This window comes from Herpailurus yagouaroundi, unplaced genomic scaffold, assembly GCF_014898765.1.
Source record: "Herpailurus yagouaroundi ecotype Mexico unplaced genomic scaffold, PumYag 165, whole genome shotgun sequence".
Taxonomy (NCBI): domain Eukaryota; kingdom Metazoa; phylum Chordata; class Mammalia; order Carnivora; family Felidae; genus Herpailurus; species Herpailurus yagouaroundi.
Window position 1 is genome coordinate 21,421,167 of NW_024412406.1, and position 23,960 is coordinate 21,445,126.

The 23,960-nt window shown below is 38.8% G+C and overlaps 1 long non-coding RNA gene across 1 annotated transcript; it reads left to right on the forward strand.

Annotated features, from left to right (window-relative positions):
* Positions 1 to 1,399: 1,399 nt before the first annotated feature.
* LOC121038208 (uncharacterized) lies at positions 1,400 to 22,279 on the forward strand. The gene is made up of 5 exons (XR_005794229.1): positions 1,400 to 4,032; positions 4,132 to 4,246; positions 19,467 to 19,613; positions 19,896 to 19,994; positions 21,870 to 22,279. It is a non-coding gene; the product is annotated as an uncharacterized LOC121038208 (long non-coding RNA).
* The last annotated feature ends 1,681 nt before the right edge of the window (positions 22,280 to 23,960 follow it).

Below are 23,960 nucleotides of genomic sequence, written 5' to 3' on the forward strand. Positions count from 1 at the left end.
CTTAATTAAGACGCTGGTGCTGATTTGTCTTCATTTTCGTGGAATAAGTCCCACTTAGCCATGATGCATCTTTTTTATGGTACTGTTGGATTCTATTCACTAATGATTTTTTAGAACCTTCATCAATATCTGTGTGATTAATCGGTGATTTGGTCGTGCAACTGTTGTTGCAACCATCGTCAGATTCGGGGACCCCCTTCATAAAATTAATTTGAACGCTTTCCTTATTTCATAAACCCTGGAACAGTGTAAGCAGCAATAGCAGTATTTGTTCTTTGAAGGTCTGATGGAAGTCTCTGTGACAGCATGGGTGAGGTCCTTTCTGGGGTATAACACTTGGATATAGTTCTCTACTTCTTCTAAGGACACTGAAATTCAAACTTTCCCATCTTCCTGGGGTTGGTTTTGGCAATTTGGCAATTTTGTTTTCCCAGAAATTCAGCTTTGTTCATCTAAGTTTTCAAACTGATTTACAAAGAATTGTGTAAAGTCTTCTCTTACGAATTTATTATATTTTCCCGGCCATTTTTTATTTTGTGTATTTATGTTTCTTTCCTTTCTTGATTGTGTTAGATACTTATTTGTCTTTTAGGTTGTCTATTAGTTCAAGACACCAGCTTGTGTACTTAGGTATGTTACATTTTTCTTGTTTTCTGATTTGTTAATTTCTGCTTGTATCCTTCTTACTTTATTCTTTCTTTGTATTTATTTTGTTCTTTTTCTTCTCTATGAAGTGGATCTCTCCACTTATATTTGTATTAAAAGCCATGAATTTGTCTTTAAACATTGTTTTAATCGATTCTACAAACTCTCTTTTGTATAGTTTTAATAATTTCTAAAAGAAACCCTTCAATTTTAATTTGTATTTCCCTTTGATTCAAGAGAGGTTTATAAGGAAGTTTGAAAATGATGCATCTAGGGGCGCCTGGATGGCTCAGTCCGTTAAACATCTGACTTCGGCTCAGGTCATGATCTGATGGTTGGTGAGTTCCAGCCCTGAATTGGGCTCTCTGCTGTCAGCACGGAGCCTGCTTCAGATCCTCCGCCTCCCCTCTCTCTGCACCTAGCCCACTCTCTTTCTCTCTCAAAAATAAATAAACATTAAAAAAATAATAAAATAAAACTCTGGTTATAAAGACTTTCTACCCTCTTTAAAAATTAATTTCTAGTTTCATGTATCATGATCAGTGAATATCGCTTGCATTGTTTTTAATGAAACATATTCAGATTTGGTTTATTATTTTTTTTAAGTTTACTTGTTTTTGAGAGAGAATGTACATGCGTGTGTGTGCAGCAGGGAAGGGGAGAGAGAGAGAGGGAGAGAGAGAATCTCAAGCAGTCTCTGCACCGTCAGCACAGAGCATGATGCGGGGCTCAATCCCATGAACCGTGAGACCATGACCTGAGCTGAAGTCAAGAGCCAGACACTCAACCAACTGAGCCACCCAGGCACCCCTTGCCTATTTTTATATGTTAAAATTTGCATATCCTTCTTTATTAAGTTTTGTTCCAATTACTTACTTGTCTTAGCTTGCCAATATTTTGCTCAAGTCTCTTCTTATTGGTGGGATTCTGATTTTTTTCTATGTCATTTGTTACTAGTATCTATTGCTGTTATTTTTTTATTAACATTCAGAAATGTTTCATATATTCATTGCAAAATTATGAATTTACTAAACACCATAATTCTGCAACATGCCAGACAATTCAAATCTACAGAGAGGAGCACCATTGCCCCTCATGTACCCATCACCTTAGCTTTAATAGTTCTTCACTCAAGGTAAGTACCGTTCCATTTATACACTTCTACCAGCCCTCCACCTGCTTTCCCTGCATTATTTTGAAGGAAATAATAAAATAACATTGCCAAATTTTCTTCTTTTTCCATGCTTTCAAACAGGTTAACACTAAGATTATCTAATCTTTAAAAGTTTGTCAGAATTCCCCTCAAAACCATCTGGGTCTAGTGCTTTTTGGTTGTTGTTGTTAGCCATGTCTCCTATTTCTTCTTTGGTAATTGTTCTGAGGTCAAATTTGGTGGGCTGCACTTTTTCTAAAAGACCATGTGTTTCATCTAGTTTTTCAAACATATACAAACAGTATTATAAAGCATGTTTCTTTTGATTTTAAAAAGTCCTCTATTTTATGGTTAATTCCCTTTATATATTTTAATATTATAAACTTGTTCTTCTGCTTCTTAAAAGCCATTATTGTGAATGAAACGATTATAAGCTTTAGACCAGGAGAAACATTTGTAAGCAATATATACGATGCATTCAAATATGCACATAACTATGAAAATAATAATAAAACCAGCAGTCTAGTAAGAAAAAATGAACAAAAATTTTGGACAGGTCCACAAAAAATATATGTGAATATCAAATAAGCACACTAAAAGAGTCTCCATATCATTAGTCATCAAGAATCAGAGTGGTGCATGGACGGCTGGGTCAGTTGAGTGTCCGACTCTTGATTTTGGCTTAGGTCATGGTGCCATGACCCTCACACTCATGTCCTTCAGTTGGTGGATGGATTTTTTTTAAATGCAGCAAATATAATGAAATGATATAATGAAATTAATGAAATACTTCTTAGGGATTCAAAACAAATGAACAATTGATACATACCAGAGGATGAATCTCAGATATGCTTTGATAGGTAAAAGAAGCCAGACTTAAAAAGCTATGTGCTGATAATTCTGTTTGTATGATGATCTGGAATAGATACACTTACAAGGAAGGAGACGACGTCATTGGTCACCAGGTTAGGGGACTGGGAGAAGAGGTGACTATGTGAGGAGCTCAAGGGGGGATGATGGAATGTTCTGTATCCTGATTGTCATAGTATTTGCACAACTCGATGCACTTGTCAAGAGTCATAAAACCATGCATCAGTAAGAGATTATATTTACTGTATGCAAATATAAAAATAAAAATAAAGTGGATAGGTATCAGGATGGTATAAAGGTAAAAACAAATTCAAGGAAAACAAAATAAATACATCAGATATCCCGTTTTTTGCTATGAAATTGTTCTTACTCCTTCACACCCCTCTGTGTGCCAGCAGGCTGACCTTTTTAGGCAACATCAACATACTCCCTTTCCAACAGTCTTTTGGTGGGCACAGCCAGATGGGACCCCCCATCATGAGATCAGAGGAGGGAGGAAGGCAATGTTAGGGTATTGATTCTCCTGGCTCCTTCCCTGTGGGACTGCCTCGGGCTGGCTGTGATCTTCCACAAATCACAAAAATTCTTCTGGTCATCCTAGCAACATGAATCTCCCCTTTCACTTTCCGGCATTCACTTCTTCCTCTGATCCTTTTTGATCTAGCCAAGGTAACAATTCCCACTGATACTAGCCCTAGGGGATTACCTCACAGAGGTAAGAGGTTTCCTTACCTCTGTCCATACTTCTGTAAACATTCTTCTATTAAAACCTTTCAAATCATCCAATTTAAATTTGCCATCCGTTCCATGCACAGATCCTAACTAATAATATAGTGAATGAAGACTCACGAGAATAAATGTTCTGGGGACAGCAAGGAGGCCAGCTTCACTGGATTAAGAAGCTAAAATTTGAATAACTGAGAAATAAGGTAAAATGCACAGAGTGAGGCCATAATCAGCAAGGTCACAAGATCTAAAACTAGGTTACTCTTAATTATGTGGGGAAAAATGAAACCATTGGAAACTTCTGAACAGCAAATTCATATTATGAAAGTAATACTTAATAAAGATCACCTGTATGCAAGATGGATTGGAGTGGAAAACATGGAGTTTGGACGAACAATTAAAAGAATGATGTATGACACGTAAGTCGAAGGAAGCTACACAATCATTACGCAGTGGAAATGACAAGCATAGAAAATTAGACCTTGGAAAGTAAGTGGGTACAGGACAAGAAAGAATAAGAGGAGCCAAAGATGACTTTGCAGTCCAAGTCTGGGTGACTGGAAGAATAATGACGTTATTAAAGGGTGACATTTGTTGGGAGTACAGACTGATTTGCAAAGGAAGATGATGATTTAGAGGTAAGGAACTCACCCCCTCATACCACCATTTCAGGAATTTGCTCTGGGTGGTGGATTTGATTTCAGCTTTGAATTTTTTTTTTTCTCCCTACAGTAAAGGAAAATCTCAAGTTGTTAATCCCCATTGAGAACCAGCAAATGGCTCAATGTGAAGAATTTATGGAGTCTGATTCTACAGACCACTGGGAAGAGAGGCTCCAATCCCAGGAACAAGGTAACATACTAATTTCTGTGACTCAACTCAACAGGTCAGACAGATTGATGGTTGGACTCAGGCAAAAGTTACTTTGCGTTGAATTGGGAAAATGGAAAAACTGTCCAAACGGAAGGAAACACTGAGAATGGAGCTTATCTAGGAGAAGCTGTACCACACACGGGGGTAAAGGTGAGGGGAATCATTATGCCAGACAATTTACTTACTTAGCAGTTCCCCAGGCTAAGGCTAATCACCGCAGTGAAATTACTTAGCCTGGGAGGGGGTGGTATTTGGATTCGAAGGCCACAGACGTGCATGGTGTCATTCCTGTGCCAGTTCTTGCTCTGGCTGGTAGTGAGCTATGTTTGGTGCAGTGTGGGGGAACCCAGCCATGCTGACCACACTACTGAATGTGACACCTGAGGAACACAGTTTAATAGTAAGCTTAGGTTCCTTGTGTAGTTACTGATACTCTTGCTGCAGACGTGAAGTCTGGCTTGAGAACTGGGGCCCGGGAGGAGATGCAGACAGAACTCAAGTAAGAGAAAGGAAGCTGCAGACGGAATACACCCCAGACGCAGAGTTGTGCAGAGGTCAGCGCTTTTTCTTCTCTTCGGTCTCATACAGAATCTAACGCAATATTGGATTCACAGAAGATGCTCATTAAATAAATGTTGAATAGGAGTGGTACGAACCCAGACTAAAGGCAGTCTCGCTTTTGGCTTGAAAAAGGCCAAAAACCTGTAAGACCCAACAAAGATACTTAGGTTTTGAAAAATCCGATTTGCTTCCAGAATCATGAAGTGGAATTCTCAAATACATAAGGGTAAATAAATGTCTTCTAGATAAGGGGTAAGAGCTGATATGACAAGACAGTATGTATACAGCTCAACACAAACTGAAGGAATAAGGAGGGATAGGCAGACTGAAGTTACTACTCTCTATTTTTCAAAGAAATCCCTGTGGGGATGAAGCTTTGAGTTAAGAGGGCATATCAGAGACGTTTCAGCAAATCAGTGGTTTCTCTAACTTGAAATTGAAACAAGTATAATGCAGATCTGTTCACACATACCTAACTGATAAATTTCTTTCATCTCAAGAGATTAAGAATAGATATTAAAGAGGCATTTCAATAACTGATTTAAATTCCATCACTTCCAAATGAGTAAGGGCACTGTAACAAAAGTACATGTAAAGATCATCTTACAAAGTACATTGCAGAATCATCTCCTCCTTGGATACGCTTCTCCAACGGTGTTTGCCAGTGGCCAGAACTTCATGATTCAATGTTGACAGTAAAATCTTGAGTTTACATTTTTATCATTGAATCAGAAGGCTAAGAAGAATCACTAATAGACGCTGTAAAAGAAACCTATCCAAAAACCCTACCTGCATTTCCAGAATCCCTTGGTAGTTTATTAGGAAGCATCCATATCTGTGATGCTGGATTTTTCAACTGTAAAAGAGATCTTTGTCTTTAGGTTTTTTTCATTGTCTCTGTCTAGGAGGATTGAAGTAATAGTACTTAGTCAGTTTAGTGGGGCTAAGCCCCAGAAAAATTAATAAAAGAATACTCATTAAAACATATTTATTATCTCTAATATGCCATAAATGGATTTAAAAGTATTCCTCACAATAGGTGCTATTCCTGCCATTTCAGTTATGATGGAAAACATTAATGTGCCCAGAATATACACTGCATACCCTAAGAGCAAAATCACTCTCACTCGTTCTTAATTTTACTGACACAAACACTGAGGCCTGGCTGTGAAGTGCTCAAAGTCACAGAACAACACTACTGCAAACAATAAACTCACACAAAACTCAAATGTGCAACCTCATTTTCATGAAATATACATCAAGAAATCATTTTTATTTTCACATCACCAATGATAGCAAACAACGTAGCTACATTAAGGTATTTATAAGAATCACTATAAAATGCAATGGAGTAACCCCTCCCAATATCAATATGTTTTAGCAAATGGTGAGGGACATTTTAAGTGGACGGGTAGACAGGTATTTATTAAGTTCTCGATATTTTATTAAATTATTAAAATCACAAGAGCTCTAACAAGTGCTTCCCAGCAGAGAAAGAATACCTAAAGAAACCTAACTGAAGGGGCATTTCATTTAAAAAACAATATGCATTCTCTTATTTAAAAGTTTATTAATTAAAATCTGAATGGGTTCTTTTCTTCAGGCTTAGAGAAGAGTAGAAGTTCCCTTGGGAAATTTTCTCAGCTTTCCTCAAGGCTAAAGAACTTGGTTTTATATAGATTAATAACCTTAGAATTTTATCCTCAAAGAAATGTTTAATAGCCTGATGGATTATGGTATAGTGCAGGTGATTTCTATGAAATGTTATCTTTTACTTGTTTTCAGCACAGCAAAAAGGGACCTCATAAAATCGTAGTCTCCCTTCCTCAATGTAGTTTCCATTACTCTCTGAGTTTATCAAGAAGAGTAATGATGCTCTGATTAAAAAAGGAACACCAGTGCTGCTGGAGTCGGGCCTCACCAAGGGCAGGCCTGCACATCATTCTTTTGCTCGTTTTCCCAGCAACTGTGACGGAGAACAATGGTGAGACACTCAGGTTATGACAACTGTGTAAGGGCAGCTGTGTGTCTTCAGTTCCTCAGGAAACATTCACAAAATGTTTCTAACCGCTGCCTTGCATATACTTACCAGTCTTCTGTTTTTCCTCTCTATAAATATGTAGAAATATGCTAAAAGAGGCAAAGTCTATCAGCCTCCAGCCCATCAGCCCAGAGTCACTATCCCATTAGTGTGATTCTAAGATCTAAACAGAAAGGGCAGCACAAGAAATGTGATATATTCTGTATTTCTTCAACTTCCCCATCCTCACTATCACTCCTCTGGTTCAGTTTCTTACCACAGCTAAGCTGCTTTCTTGCAAAGGTCTTCCAGGCGATTTGCTTGCTTCCTAATTCATTCTTCACTTCAGGTCAGCACTCTACTCTCTCACTGCCAGAATTTCTAAACCTTTTAGGTCGTTGACCCTCTCAACCTCATTCCCATACATCCCTCCCAACCGTGGAGAATATCCTCAGCCCCCTTTCAAATCTCTTTAGACTTTATTTTCCCCGTCATCCTATTTTTCTGAACTTTGTGTTATTTCCTGGCCAAGTTATGTGAGGTGATTTGATGAGAGTGCTTCATTGATAAAACCTGGTAAGTTTCCAGTGGGTTCAAGATAATTCATCCTGCAGAAATATTCATGTGAATCAGTTATAAAACACTGGAATTTCTTATCTGTCTCTTTTTAATCTTTAATGATATTTCTTTCATATTATTCCAATGAGACAATTTCTGGTAGTTTTAAAGGCTAACATCTTATATATTTTTAATCACTTTAAGCATATAAAAGGCAATTTGACTATTCACAATGTATTGTCAGAGTATTTTTGGACACTGGAAACATTTCTTGACAAAGGGAGTGCACTGTTTCCTGAATTGACATTGATCTTCCTTTTAACACACCATGACTAATGTAAAAGTTTGTGAATATTTTCTACATGTTGGTTCTACATATGACCACAAGAAATTATATAAGTGCAGAATTAGTCACATGGTTCTGTTGTTTAGGATCTACATGTGGAAATGGTCCATATGTGAATGATTGGTCCTGAATGATTTATGGAGAATACGAGGTGATATAAATCCTATTGATATTATTGGTTCTGACTTAAGACACACGAGGTGTACAAAACTGAATCTGAGCAGAAACTGGTTTTTCTACTCTCTTTACCATTTTTTTCTCATCAAAGCAAAACTTGGAAAGCCATACATATTCAACAATATACAATTTGGTGTTCAAAGCCACTTTGTCCCAGAGCATGTACTATGCTAAATGGTATCTGTATATAGTCCTTTATTCAAACTCTTAGGACCAGGTGTGCTTCTGAATGCAGAACTATGCATATTTTAGGAAAGCAAAACAGTGCATGCATCTTCCATTAAAAAAGACTCCCAGAGGAACCCTGAGCAATATCCTATAATCAAACGCATTAGTGTGTCAGCAGTGAAAATCATGACTATTCACTTAGGAATAATGAACTTTATAAATAGCCTCTTCTCAAGATAGACAAGGTTTTGCAGCCAAATGAGTAATAAAGACAATTTTAATTTTTTCAGCTTTTGTGGATTTCAGAATTGCAGATCGAGGCTTTTGGACCTGTGATGTTTAATGAAAAGTAGAACACAGATTCTGCTCTCAAGGAACCCAACAAGTGTTAATATTTAGCTAGTTCACACTGGTAGACCCATACTGGTGGTAAAATATTAAAATACTTTTTTTCCATTGATTAAGTGGCCATTGTCCCAAGCCACTCAAGGACTCTCCCTTCCAACCCATGCATCTCCTGAATGCCTAGTGCTTCTCCTGCACCTACCATGACCCAACTACGGAAAGAATAACTTTGGCTGCATGGCCAACCTCTGTGTGGCTGGTGGGTGTCTGAACCATACCAACTGTTCAAAATTTTGAATATCACTCCTGAAATCACAGGATATTACTGAATTTTGACAGAGCCAGAGAATTCTGACAGAATGTGAAGAGGTTGAGAGAACTAAGGAGTCCTACTTCCTTTTACTTTTAACTTTTATAGATCAGAGGTTTGGGTAACCAAAAAGCCAGTGAAATCATCCACAATCCTGTTTCTACTGTCCAACAAGGACAGCCAGTCCCCAAGAGAGCAAGCAGGGAAGGGGTGACCCCGGGAAAAGATTGTCTTCCATGATCTCTCATCAGTGGCTTTCATAATTATATTCATTATATTTACCTCGGATGTTAGGAAATTCCATATATGCTCATTGATATTTTTTTTCAACAGATGTGAATTTTCAGCATGGCACCATTGAAAGAAAACACGATTTGATGAAAGACCTATTGTTAAGAACCTCTCCTTTACTTTTTGGAAATAATATCCCTGAGCAACTTCCAACCTCGCTGAGCGTTATTTGTATTTTTCATCTATAAAATGAGTATAATAGTTCCTTTCTGATGCCAGGATGTTTGTAAATATTTACGAGATGGTATATATTGCTACACTAATACAAGACATTACCATTTGTTTCTTTATCAGATTGAAAGTGACTCTTTTAGATTCCTGTTGGTTTTTTTCACTGAATTTGATCAGCCCTGATGGTCATGCTTCAAAATGAGATGTATTGATCTGTCCCTACCCTGCCCAATGGGCCAGAGGTCACAGTGTTGAGTGGATACTAATTAAGACTTTCATTAAAAAATGCTGCCACCTCTGATTTAGTGTGACAGGCAGTACAACAGAGTTGCTAAGAGCATGGGAGTATGATTGCCTCGGTTTAAATCCCAGCACTGGCACTTACTAGCTTAAGCAAGTTACTTAATCTCTTTGTTCTTCAATTTCCTCATTGCTTAAATGAGGATAATAATTGTTTCTATCTCATAATCTTGATATAACACTGAAGTGATTTAGTGAATGCAAACCACCTACTACTGTGCCGAGCAGAGAGAAAGCTTTAAGTGCTGACCATGGCTGGAAGGACACCTGACTCCAGGAGGAGCCCTTGCCACAGTTACTGCAGACTTGTTAACTGCTGGCCAGCCTGTAGAGGCTGCTCTCGACTCAGTTTCTCCGGAGCCATGCAATCAAAGCAACTCAACTCCTTATCAGATCTTTCTCATTGTCACTGCCATTGCTGCTGCCATCCTTCTCCTTCCTTTTCTCCTCCTCCGCATCATCCTACCCCCCTTCTCCTCCTCTTCCTTTTCCTAAAATTCACCTGTAATGCATATCTCTTAGTACTGTAAAAGCCAAGGGCAGGCAGCCCCACGATGGGCCACTCTGACATGAAGATTATTCTGAGCTGAAGGCAATTGAGACCCTACCTATTCAAGAGAAACTCTTGCCACTCCCTTAACTACACAGAAGGATGCAAATTGAGGACTTTCCCAGAATAATTAGCAGAGAGACATTTTGTCTGAGTGACCTATCTATATGGCAGGGCAAACATCTAATTACCAAACATCTTCTCTTTTTCCTATTGCTCTGTGAAGTACATTCCTTTCCCCTGAAGTCCCTTTTCCTGATTTCAGGATGACGTATAGACCTCATTTTGCCTGTCTTGGCAATTTCCATGTCTGCTTGGATTCCCCATACACACTCTATTAAATTTGATTTCCTCCTGTTAATCTAATGTCAATTTGACTCTTAGTCCAGCTAAAAGGATCGTTAGAGGGGACAGGAAGTCTTCCTCCCTGACAGTACAAAAACATGTTATTAGTTTTTGCTCTTCCACCGCTAAACTTCCCATGCCTAAATTATTCTACTGCATCTTGATAATACTGAAATAGTTCATCACACACACACACACACACACACACACACACACACACGGTCTCCATTTTGTTATCATTATGTCACATTGTGGCTTATCCTCATTGGGCATTTCTGTTCTTATTCCCTTACACATCCAACACTCTATTTTTTTAAAATTTTTTTTAATGTTTATTTTTGAGAGAGAGAGAGAGAGTGAGAGTGGGGGGGAGGGTTCAGAGAGAGAAGGAGGCACAGAATCCAAAGCAGGCTCCAGGCTCTGAGCTGTCAGCACAGAGCCCAACATGGGGCTTGAACCCACAAACCGTGAGATCATGACCTGAGCCAAAGTCAGACACTTAACCGATTGAGCTACCCAGGTGTCCCTAACACTGTGACCCATTTTAATCCTTATCAGAACTCTGAAGTACACTCCACCAAATCAATGTGTCATCCTTTCCACTGGTTTCTCCATCAGCCAGAAGTTTAGCTATGTTTATTAGCCTGTGTCACAGCTTGCTGACAGTCTTTAATTTTCTATCCTATTTTCTAATGCTTATTCCTAAGTATGCCACTTCAAATAAATATTGTTCAGGTCACAGTATTTAAATGGCAAGCAAGAACCATCTAAGTTCATGGAGTAAAGATTCTTTATATTAAAAATTATATTTTTATGTTAAAAAAGATTAAGTTTGCAGAACATCCCCTACAGAGGTTTTTCCCATATCTACAATTTAAGCCAAAACCTTAGATAACTAACTGCATTTTAGGATAATATACAAACTCAGTAGTAAAATTTATTACGCTTGCTAACTTGACCTTGTATTAGGAACTTGTTTAACTATCTGAACTTTGAGAAAAGAATAACCATGAGGCATGCAGGAAAGAGTAATTCAATTCTTGTTTCTTCTTTTTTTGATTTCTCCAGTGGCATCTTATGTAACAATGGTTCCTTTTGATCAGGTTCCCTAGCAAAGAGAGATTAAAATAAAAGTATATGTGCTAACATTTGATTGATTTAGCAATCATAAGGCAATGTGATGATGCAAGCAGAAAGTAGAGTAAGTCAGCTGAGAGCCAAGGAATGCCATAGCCTCTAGAAACTGGAAGAAGAAGCCAGGAACTGATTCTCCCCTAAAGCCTCCAGGGGGAACTAGATCTGAGGAGTCCTTGCTTTTAGCCCAGTAAACCTAAGGTTATTCCTCTGACCTTCACAAACATAAGAGGATAAATAGGTGTTGTTTTAAGCCATTAAGTGTGTAGTAATTCGTTACAGCAGCAATAAGAAACAGATATATATTTTGGTACCAGAAGTGGGATGCTGCCATAACAAATACCTAAACCATCATAAAATAGAATTTTGGTAGGAATGTGAAAATTAAAGGTGCTGCTGGTGAGAATTCAGAGGACATGAGGAGCATGTTAAAGACCTTTGAATGAACTTTTGTCTAGTGGAGTGAATACCTGTGATATATGTCGGAAATCCACAATGTTTTTGCAAATGTTGTATCAGCAGAAACATCTCCAGCTTGGATTGACAGGGAAAAGAGGGTGAAATCAAAGAAAGCTGTTGGATTCTATAGATAGGAGCCAGGCTGGTGTAACTACTCAGCTACAAATATGCTCCTCTTCATTAAAAAGGAAGGAGGACTCAGAGGGTTCCTGTGCAGGCCCAGAGGACAGAACCTCAGTCCTAGAGGGTGGAGCCAGGGGCCAAATGGACAGAGCCAGGAGCCACAGAGGATTATTCTCAGACCTGTAAACTGATGGAGGTTTTCATCTCCCAGCTGGATCCCAAAACTGCTTGAGAATAGTGACTTCTTTATTCCTTCCATTTTCTCCCTTTTGGGAAAGGAAGTGGATAATTTTTTCTTAAATGTTTGGTATAATTCATCAGTGAATCCATCTGGACCTGGCGCTTTCTGTTTTGCAAGGTTACCAACTACGGATTTAATTTCTCTACTGGATATAGGCCTTTCAGACTGTTCCTTCTTGTGTGAGTTTTGGCAGACTGCGCCTTTCAAAAAACTGGTCCATTTCACCTAGTATTTGCCCTGTGACTTCATTTCTCTTCTGGGTCCATGAAGGTCTAAGAAGGATCTTCACCTTTTCCTTGTTTTTAGAATGGAGCAGTAACTTCTGCACTCAATGCACACTGGGCTGGAAACAGAAATCTCACAAGCTACTTTTTTAAGCAGCATGGTTGAGGTGTGAAAGAATGTAATGAAGATGAAAAATTAAAGAATTTTATTCAGGCAGTTCTGGAGATCTGAGCCACACAAAATAAGCCAACAGAGGGAAGAGGCTGCAAACAGAAGAGGGGGAGCCACGGGGAGAACCAGACAGGAGGGAACACAGTCCTGAGCATGGATGAAGTAGCATTCTTGAACTGAGGGGTGGAACAGTCCTCCCTGGAGATCGAGGGTCTGCTACTCATCTGGAGAGGAGTTTAAACATAGAAAGGCTTGGTGTCCATCTCCTCTTAGGTGGACAGCTAAAGCAGCAAAATAAGATACGGAAAAGTGCTAATAATATGTGACGGTCAGTAGACAAATGGGATGAATGACACCTGTTAGTCCAAAAACCACATACATTTTCAATATTCCTCGTCATCATACTTTTTCTGATCTACATATCTGCAAATTTTCTACTCTTCTCTTCCCCCCTCCAAACTACATGAAGTTTCATCTCTACTTTTCTCAGTACCAGTCTCCCTCTATATTGCATTATGAGACTTTTCAAAAAAAATTTTAAGATAAGTATTAATTGACAGATATGCATTGAGTGTCTACATTGTGCTAGGTAGGCCTCACATCTCTTCTTAAAATGATTGAGATTGGGAACTTCCTCTAATTCATTCTTGATTCCACCAAAAGGTCTGAACCAGGGTTTTATACTTACATAGATAATAGGCAAATATTTAACTTTTAATGGATTAAAAATAAATGAAATTACGTTAGTGTTGACATGTTCATTGTTCCATGCATTAAATGGCAGGGATAACAGCTAAAAGGAGTCAGCTTTTCTCATGAATCATGTTGTTTAATCCTCATGCAAACTTGTGATGTATATATGGTTATCTCTATTTTACTGTTGAAGAAACGTAACTTTCAAAAAGTTAAACAATTTACTCAAAGCTACATAACTAATAAGGACTCTGCTCCTTGAATAGCCAACTCCAATAGCTTATTTTTTAACCAGCATCTTCTTCAGTCCACAGAGTATACTGCCTGTTCACATAAAACCTTCACTTTTCACCATCAGAACTTGTCAAAAATGCCAAGGTCAAGCATTAAGAAAAAAAGAACTTAGAGGATAAACAAAAAGGAAGACCTTCACCTGAGAATACTTAAGTTGTATAATCGCAATAATGCAGTATTATGAGAAAATAAAAATCCTGAAAAGAGAGTCTCGGTTGGTGAAGTCCCCTTTTGCTCACAAGATACCAACAGACACAGAACCTTGGCTCAGCCTGTCCTTGTCTGCTCAGACATAGTGCGTTTGCTGAGATCAGCATGGAATGCCTGCTTGTGTGCGTAACTCATCGCCCATACAGCTTTACCACAATTTGTCATGGCTTATGTTTTGCTTTCAGTTTTGGCCCTGGTGCTTAGGCTTCTCACTGGTGCCCTGAAGGGCTTTTCCAGGACCATCTGACAACAATCACCTAGGTTGCTGCAGCACAAGCACTTTGTGGAGTTGGAGGCACTTGATTGAAAATCACTTACTCCATCCCTGAGAAGTAATATTTTCAGTTTATTTCACACAGACAACACTTTCTCAAATTCAGAGTGGTTGTCTGTTTCCATAGCACAGGTAATTCATTCCAGTTACTTAAGACTGAACTCTAAATCCATGTGCCGTTGGTAATTTAGGATGGATATAAGGAGGAATTTCCTGAGAGCCTTATGGGTTATTAAACACTAAAATGTGCTACAGAAGAAAATTGAAGGACCCTCTTCCTACAAAGGTGTTTAAAAATGGAATCAATGAACATTATCCAGAGTGGGTTAGGGTGAACCCATATGAAGGCAAGGATGTGGGCTAGATGACTTCTCAAGGTCCTTTAACAGGGCTGGCATTCTATGATTCATTTCCTTTAAAATCAATGATCTGTGTTGAGAAAAATTATATCTTATCAGTATGTGAAGAAATCAAACATAAAATATTCTAGAGGCGATGATAAGCATTTATGGTGTACTAAACCAATCCTGCTGCCTTAGAAGATACTTACCAAGTTTCACTGATTGCAAATGTGGCAGAGATACTATAATCTTAGGGGGGAAAGCTACCAGTTTTTAATGTAGCATTTAAAATTCATGCAATGACTTATGAAGGTAATTGAAGAAGATTTAAAGAAATGGAAAGACATTCCCTGCTCATGGATTGGAAGAATAAATATTGTCAAAATGTCAATACTACCCAAAGCTATCTACACATTCAATGCAATCCCAATCAAAATTGCACCAGCATTCTTCTCGAAACTAGAACAAGCAATCCTAAAATTCATATGGAACCACAAAAGGCCCCGAATAGCCAAAGGAATTTTGAAGAAGAAGACCAAAGCAGGAGGCATCACAATCCCAGACTTTAGCCTCTACTACAAAGCTGTCATCATCAACACAGCATGGTATTGGCACAAAAACAGACACATAGACCAATGGAATAGAATAGAAACCCCAGAACTAGACCCACAAACGTATGGCCAACTCATCTTTGACAAAGCAGGAAAGAACATCCAATGGAAAAAAGACAGTCTCTTTAACAAATGGTGCTGGGAGAACTGGACAGCAACATGCAGAAGGTTGAAACTAGACCACTTTCTCACACCATTCACAAAAATAAACTCAAAATGGATAAAGGACCTGAATGTGAGACAGGAAACCATCAAAACCTTAGAGGAGAAAGCAGGAAAAGACCTCTCTGACCTCAGCCGTAGCAATCTCTTACTCGACAACATCCCCAAAGGCAAGGGAATTAAAAGCAAAAGTGAATTACTGGGACCTTATGAAGATAAAAAGCTTCTGCACAGCAAAGGAAACAACCAACAAAACTAAAAGGCAACCAACGGAATGGGAAAAGATATTTGCAAATGACATATCGGACAAAGGGCTAGTATCCAAAATCTATAAAGAGCTCACCAAACTCCACACCCGAAAAACAAATAACCCAGTGAAGAAATGGGCAGAAAACATGAATAGACACTTCTCTAAAGAAGACATCCGGATGGCCAACAGGCACATGAAAAGATGTGCAGCGTCGCTCCTTATCAGGGAAATACAAATCAAAACCACACTCAGGTATCACCTCACGCCAGTCAGAGTGGCCAAAATGAACAAATCAGGAGACTCTAGATGCTGGAGAGGATGTGGAGAAACGGGAACCCTCTTGCACTGTTGGTGGGAATGCAAATTGGTGCAGCCACTCTGGAAAGCAGTGTGGAGGTTCCTCAGAAAATTAAAAATAGACCTACCCTATGACCCAGCAATAGCACTGCTAGGAATTTATCCAAGGGATACAGGAGTACTGATGCATAGGGGCACTTGTACCCCAATGTTCATAGCGGCACTCTCAACAATAGCCAAATTATGGAAAGAGCCTAAATGTCCATCAACTGATGAATGGATAAAGAAATTGTGGTTTATATACACAATGGAATACTACGTGGCAATGAGAAAAAATGAAATATGGCCTTTTGTAGCAACGTGGATGGAACTGGAGAGTGTGATGCTAAGTGAAATAAGCCATACAGAGAAAGACAGATACCATATGGTTTCACTCTCATGTGGATCCTGAGAAACTTAACAGGAACCCATGGGGGAGGGGAAGGAAAAAAAAAAAAAAAAGAGGTTAGAGTGGGAGAGAGCCAAAGCATAAGAGACTGTTGAGAACTGAGAGCAAACTGAGGGTTGATGGGGGGTGGGAGGGAGGAGAGGGTGGGTGATGGGTATTGAGGAGGGCACCTTTTGGGATGAGCACTGGGTGTTGTATGGAAACCAACTTGACAATAAATTTCATATATTAAAAAAATAAAATAAAATAAAATAAAATGAAATGAAATAAAATAAAATAAAATAAAATAAAATAAAATGAAATGAAATTCATGCAGTGAGAATGGAGAAAGTTTTCCAAAATGCTCACCTTCATTTACTGTCTATAGTCAGTAAACAAGAGAGGAGTTAGGAACCTTCTAAAATGTCCCTGCATTCACATTATACATGAACCTGACGATGTAAATGAGGTTTACCATGCTATTTTTAAATGGCATATAACCTCTTTATTCTTCCATTCTCATAGACTGTTCAGGCAGTTTTCCATTTAGCATGGCTGTCCTCCAAAATCTGGGGCTCGGGGAAATGAGAATGCATTTTTGTTGTTGAACAATGTTGATTTACTTACTTGCTGAGCCTCCAAACAACTCATTAAGCCTAAAGAATAAACATAATGCTGCTTTAACCTTAACCATAAACAAATGAATGAATTGGCAGTAGGTTTTTTGTATTGCACTTCTTCATCTTAAATACTGGAATTGGAAGAGGTGGAAGGACATTTAGGTAGAAACAGTGCAAACAATGTATGTGCATTTACATAGGCTTTGGTACTTGGTGTGACAGAGTACCTTTGTAATAATCATTTCAACTCTTTTTCCTTTTGATCATGTGGATGGGTTTAACATTACTGATAATTTCACTGAACTTTGACAGTATTCGTATTTCCATTTATTTATTAAACAAGTAATTTTTGAGCACTAAATGTGTTCCAGGCACTGTTCTAGCTGCTGACTTTAGTAGTGATGAAAAAGATGAGGCCCTTGTCTTTGTAGATCTTACAATGCACTAGAAGTTACATACGGACAAGATAATCACAACAAAAAAACGTTTCAAATGTGCATATGTGTTTAAACAGGAAAGGCCTGCAGAGTGAAAATTCAGAGGGAAATTGAGGGAGCAAAGGGAAGGGTGCATGGGATGGGATGGGGCTGGAGTTCAGGCACTGAAAGCAATGAGGACACACTGAAGAGAATGTCTGTTCAGGAGACATAACTGAAGGCTATGTATGAGACTGAGGATGGAGGACGACAGAGGAGCATGAGACAGTACGAAACTGTTACTATATATAAAAATGCTTGTATACCGGATGTGCTCAACTCAAGTTGAGAATGCCCGGACCTTGGGGTATAAGCCTTTTGGAAATTCATGTCTGACTCATAGTGTGACTTTAGATTATTCAAATAAACATCAAGAGGAGAATAAGATCGAGGCTTTAAATCCCTTAATACTCCTTCTATCAAGGGGTGGGCTCTGTTTCCTGTTTTTGTTTTTTGTTTTTTTTTTTTATTCTGGGCTGATCTGTGACTGACCAACAGAGGCAGTGGGAACAATGCGATGCCAGTTTGGGGTCAGTCCTTTAAGAAAACTGGCCATTTAGGCCTTTTACCTTACATTCCTTAAGCCACCATAGTAAGGAAACTCAAAACAAAACAAAACACGTGGAGAGGCTTTGAGGCTACATGAAGAGGAAGAGGGGTTCAAGTGAGCTCAATGTTCCCAACATCCCCACTGAGGTGCCAGTGCATGTGAGTAAGGATGACGTGGACCCTTCAGATAAGCACCCCCACCAGCTAAAAATAATACTGATTGATGGCAACTGATGGCCCATAGAGCAAAAGAATCACATAGCTGAACCTTGTCCAAATCAATGACTCAGAATATTGGGGTATCAGTAAATGGTTGTGGTTTCAGGCCACTAAGTTTTTAGGGTACTTTCGTCCAGAGAAATAGGTAATTGGGATAATTTTTGTTTCCCAGGAGTGAGGTGCTGCCATACTGATGTCTAAAACCAGTGGCTTTGGGACCCAACAGAAAGAAGCTAGAATGGCCTCAAGGAGACTGGCAGTGAAAGCTGGAAGAGCTTTGGGGAGGTTGTTCATGAATACTTGAAAGACAATGAGGAGAACATACTGGAACTGAAGAAAAGGGAACTCTAGTTATGCAGTACCAGAAAGTTCGGCAACACCTATGGCCTGCAGAAATACAGAAGATAAGAAATGTTATCTGTAGAACTCATTGATTTAGCTAAGTGGATTTTCAGACAGAATGCTCAAAGGTTGATGATTCTAGCTATGATAAAATAGTCTATTATAAAACATAAAAAAAGAAGTGGCCATTATTTGCTTTTTGAGAATGATTTAGAAAAGATATAGAGTTCCCAGGAAAGTTTTTTCTAGCCAGCGGAAGATTCTCAAAGTAGGAAATGATCCTCAGGCAAAATTCAAATCCAAGTCAGTAAGACTGGGTCTCTGGGAAAGGCTGAGGTCAGGATGAGGCTCAGACCCCTTGTTTCATGCTTTGCAAAGATATAAAGGCATGCCTCACAGATTCTTTCTGTTGGACAATAGCATTTTTAAGAATTTTAAATGCTGTCATTTTTTCCAAGACCCTCACCAGTTGCCCAAGATAGGCCAGTTGCTATCTTGGGAAGTCATGTAAGTATCGCTTTTGTCTAATAAAGTGAAATACAATCTGACATATTAGACACCTACAGAATGTTAAGAGATTTGTACTAAATTAAAACAGACATAGAAAGTACAAAATCAAAGAAAGAAATGATATCTGTTCTCTTAGCTGTCTATGGAAAGAAAGCAGCCCGAGAAGACTACACAGCTCTGCACCCGGTGCATTTCTTATGGGAAAGGAAGCATGACTCACATTCCTGAAGGGTGGATCCAAACAACACTGAGAATATTTCCCAGGGGTCAGAGACTGATGACATGTACCTGGCCAGATTCAGAGTCACTATGAATCAGTTACGTGTCTCTTATTTTCCCCCATTTTGAAGGCGAGTGTCTGTGGTGGTTGCCCTAATGGTCTCATATTGTATACTGAGCAGATGGAGGGCAGATTACTTATCTCTTTAGTTCACAGGTCTTCAGAGCAAGAGGAACCATACTCAAGGAGCCGTTCTTGAGGAACTTCATCTAAACCTGGTCCTAATCGTAGATAACTAGATTGTGGACTTTAAGATGATGCCATAATGGGATGAAACTGTGGGCATCTAGCAAGAGGTAAATGAATTCTGCTTGCAGAAGAAACGTAAAGAATTTGTGGCTATAGGAAAGATGGTAGCAGGGGAACCATGCCTTGAATTATTTGAAATTTCCCTTTTGAGAGGTTTGATTCATCTCCCTTCGCACTGAATCTACAATGAACTAGATTCCTTGGAGCATTATGGCATGATGGGATGGAATGATAGTATGCTAACTGCAGGCCTAAACTGTAAAGGGACTATAAGTTTCTGTCTTCATAGCTTAAATCTCTGAGCTGTCTTTATAAATCTGATTTCCCAGTTGAAGACACCACATGGAGAAGATCTAAGACTACATGGAGAAGACGAAGAGCCCCGCTGAGGTCAGCTTTCCAGACATCCCCCTCCAATTCGCAGGCATGTGAGTAAAGTCAGTGGCCTTTCTAGAACAGTCCAGCTGAATTCCACTGAGAGATGACAAAGTTATACAGGGAAGAACCACCCAGTTAAGCATGCCCAAATTCTAATCTATAAAGCCACAGGATATAATGGAATGCTTTTTGTTTCAAGCTACTATATTCTGAGGTAATTCTGAGGTAATAGCTGGTGCAGCCCCTTAAGGAACTGACTTGGGAGGAACTGAGGATTATGAATGGAATGTGTGTATTTATATCAGTAGAAGCAGTAACTGAAATAAAGACAGAAGCTTTGATGACTGAAAATAAGGATAAAGGGGTGCCTGGGTGGCTCAGGTCATGATCTCGCAGTTTGTGAGTTCAAGCTCCGCGTTGGGCTCTCTGCTGTCATCATAGAGCACACTTCGGATCCTCTGTCTCCCTCTCTCTCGGCACCTCCGTCGCTCGTGCTCTCTCTTCCTCTCTCTCAAAAATAAATAAATATTTAAAAATAAAATAAAATTAAGTACTTGAAAACATAACATTAAAAAAGAAAAGAAAAGATGGGTAGACGTTTAGTGATAGGGCACAATGACCTCAAGGCAACAGGGAATATTGGCTTACAATCCACATAAGCTAATAGCTGATTACTGATAGATCTCTGGCACGCCATATGAGTAATAAATATTGGTTCATATAATGTATGATTGTGTCCATCATTGTAAGAACTTGGAAGTGGCTATGGTCCCAGATGAATCTGAGGAATGAATTAGGTGGCTCTTTGAGTGTTCAGATCCTAAAGACTCACTGCCCTTTTTCCTCAGATTTAGACTTCTCTCAGAGGTTTTCTGACAGATGAAAGTTCTTACTCAATTCATTATATCCATTCATTCAGCAGTATTTATTGTATCATCTGTATATGTACACTCAGTGCGAGGTTCGGTTAGGGATGCGAAGGAAGAGATGTTGTTCCTACACTTTCAAGGGACTTACTGCAGAGTGAAACGGATCAGACAAGGAACTCAAGGAACTCTAATGCAGGAAAAAAAAAATACTGATTTCTAGCTTTTGGAGAGGGTTGACTGACAATAGGATTTTGGAGTCCAGTCAAGGAGCTTCCTAAGTTTAAGAGGTAAACAATCCACCCCTGAATAGACTAGGGTACCAGACAGGGACAAAACAAAGCAAGAAGCCAGTTACTGGAAAAGGTTTTACCGAGGTCTCCGTACAATTTGAAGAAAGACTGTATGCTGAACCCCAGCTTCTTCATTGAGCTTTTAGAACTAGGAACATATTAGAGTCTACATCTCAGAAGAATTGCAAGTAAGTGCCAACTCACTCCAACTAAGAAAATTAGAGGTCTACCTGAGATTAGAACCAGTAATAGTAGATGAGATATCAGTAATTCCATGAAAATGTTGCTGCCTGAAATTCCAATATAATTCCTGTTGGAAGAGTGGGATAGTGGCTGAGTTGGACATAGTTTGTCCATGACTTTATAATGGATGCTGCTATTTAAATCCCAGAGCCACTGCTTTCCTTATCTTCACTCCTGCTCTCTTGTTTTCACTAAATCCTCCTCTTCCCGCAAATTGTGTCCTATATCACTCAATCCAAAGGACTCATCCCGTCTTCCCACCTTCCCCAGCTCCTATGGTTTTTTGGGTTGTTCAGTAATATACACACTTTTTTTTTTAAGTTTTACTTTTTTTAAATGACAGCCCCTCCTCTGTACTCACGTTCCTAGATTCTCTTACAGCTGTGGTTGATTAGATAAACTGGTTTATCAGTTTTCTCCAAGGAGACATAAGAAAATCTCCACTAGTTAATTAGGATAATCTGTTTCCTTCAAAAAGACATTTCTTAAGCTGCTTCTTCCCTTCTTTCTACCATGAAAATAGATGTGATGCTTGTAGATGCAGCAGACATCTTGCAACAATGAAGCAACCAGCATGAAAATAAGAAGCCAACACACCAAGGATGACAAAAAAAAAAAAAAGGAAAGAAAGATCTGGGTCATTGATGACGTTGTTGAGCTTTCAAATTGGCTGTCAGACCTCTTGTCAAGGACATAATAAACATTCTTACTTAAGCCGCTGTTGGACAGGCTTTCGGATACTTACAGAGGAATGAAATGCTAACTGATGTAGGTATTTTTCATTTCATTAAATACATAATGTAATTGATTATAAGTTATATCATTATTTAATTATATCATTATTTAATATACTGCTGAGCAAGAAAATAAGCAGCAAGTTGCACAAAATGAAATGCCTCCTATCACTTATCATTTTTATTTTATACTTCTGGAAAAAACTCTTTTCTATTTAAAAAGACATGGATTTTTATCATTTATTCCATTTGTGAATACATTAAAGAAAATAAGTGGAGTAAATTTCTTAAAGCGTGCTAAAACTTCCTCACATTCAACATAAAACTCTACTGAATAATTTTGTTACTCATAGGCTTCTATTTCCATGGTTCTTTTTCTACATAATATCATTTTTTGTCATCAAGAGTGTAGATGATGCAGTATTTTTTAAGCGAATTCATAAAACAATGAATTCCAATATTTGGGCTCTTGAGCCTGCTTTGCATGTGTCTAGAGCAAATCAATTTTCGGATTTCCACTTCAATAATATACCTAAACACTTAAAATTAACAATTTCCAACACCCTCTCCCCATGTTATTGAATTCCTAGGAGTAATGAGAGTATGGAGTCAAAGAGGAAAGATAAAAGATCTGAATTATTATTATAATTGTAATGTTAGCCACTGGGGAGTATAGTCTGGGAGTTTTTCTAGTATAAAAATAGGCTTTCACTTGCTTTATAGAAATTCAGGAAGTAGAGGTATGCAACTATGGGTTGGTTGATAGACGTATTTGCTCACTGAATATGGCAGGCCTAACAGTGGTTAACACAGCTCATGCTTCACCAATTCTATTTGGTGGAAAAGTCCTCCAGCGTCTAGACTAGGTTTTATGTGGAGGTCATGACAAACCGAGAAGGCAGCTGAGGAGAATTACCATATGCAGTTTTTACATTTGGGTAAATGATAATGAACAATGAAGATAACTGAGGATCTATAATCCTGCAGGACAGAAGAGATTTGGAGGGTCGAATATATTGTGAGGCAGATGGAAAATATCCTGGAGTGAGGAAGGAAGCTGGGCAGAACAGACTGAGGGAAAGCTATTTCCCTTAGAGTAGGATTCGGAATGAGATGATAATGTGTTCTGTTATCAGTGAGATAGGTCACTAAGACCTATTTCCCTCATGCTTTCCAGCTAACTTTTCAAAGGCAGATGTCTTGTTAAAAATTTATTCTTTCTAATATTTTTAAAGTTTTATTTATTTATTTAGACAGAGGGACAGCGTGAGTGGGGGAGGGGTAGAGAGAGAGGGAGAGAGAGAGAATCCCAAGCAGGCTCTGTGCTGTCAGCGCAGGGCCCGAGACAGGACTCAAACTCACAAAACAATGAGATCATGACCTGAGCTGAAACTGGGAGTTGGATGCCTAACCAACTGAGCCACCCAGGCGCGCCCCCCCCCCCAAATTATTCTTTCTAAAACCATAAGCAGAACTATTAGAGTAGTCTACCCTCCTTTTAGGACAGCTAAGAGCTAAAGTAAAAGATGAGCCAAGATTGATTTTGCTCTGAAATATTAGACAAGGTCACGCTGCTTTTTTTGGAGATTGTGTTTTGTTTGCTAGGTGATCACACAAAAAAGAAACTGTCTTTATTTCAAAATTGCATAACAAAGAAACTTGGCCCTAGCCAATTTCTGCTTAGCATACAGAAGTATAGAAGAAATTCCCCAAATCTCATGAATGCTTATTATTTGAGTAAACTAATCTAGGAGGGAGGTGCCTTCCCTGAATAGAATTGTCAGCCAAGGTCTTTCTTCTGTTCAATGGCCACCTAGTATATGATTTGTTTTATAACTCGCGATTACACAAGTAAAGACTATGGATTTTAGATTACACAT